Here is a 210-nt window from a genome sequence, read left to right as displayed (position 1 = left end):
CTTTCAGTGTTCGAAAATGAGAATACCTCAGTGACCTAATATGTAAAGTGTAAATAATACTTAACTTGCAAACTTGCTCTGAGGAGCAAATCCATTATTAATGGATAAAAGTGTTTGAAAGCCAGACTTGGTGGTTCAGCCTGTAATCTCGTGCTTTGGGAGGCTGAGGTGAGTGGATTGTCTGAGCCCGCGGGTTCAAGACCCGCCTGG

The sequence above is a fragment of the Carlito syrichta genome, unplaced genomic scaffold, assembly GCF_000164805.1.
Source record: "Carlito syrichta isolate Samal-C Ts95f unplaced genomic scaffold, Tarsius_syrichta-2.0.1 Scaffold303251, whole genome shotgun sequence".
In the NCBI taxonomy this organism is placed as follows: Eukaryota; Metazoa; Chordata; class Mammalia; order Primates; family Tarsiidae; genus Carlito; species Carlito syrichta.
Note: the sequence above shows the minus strand (reverse complement) of the source record.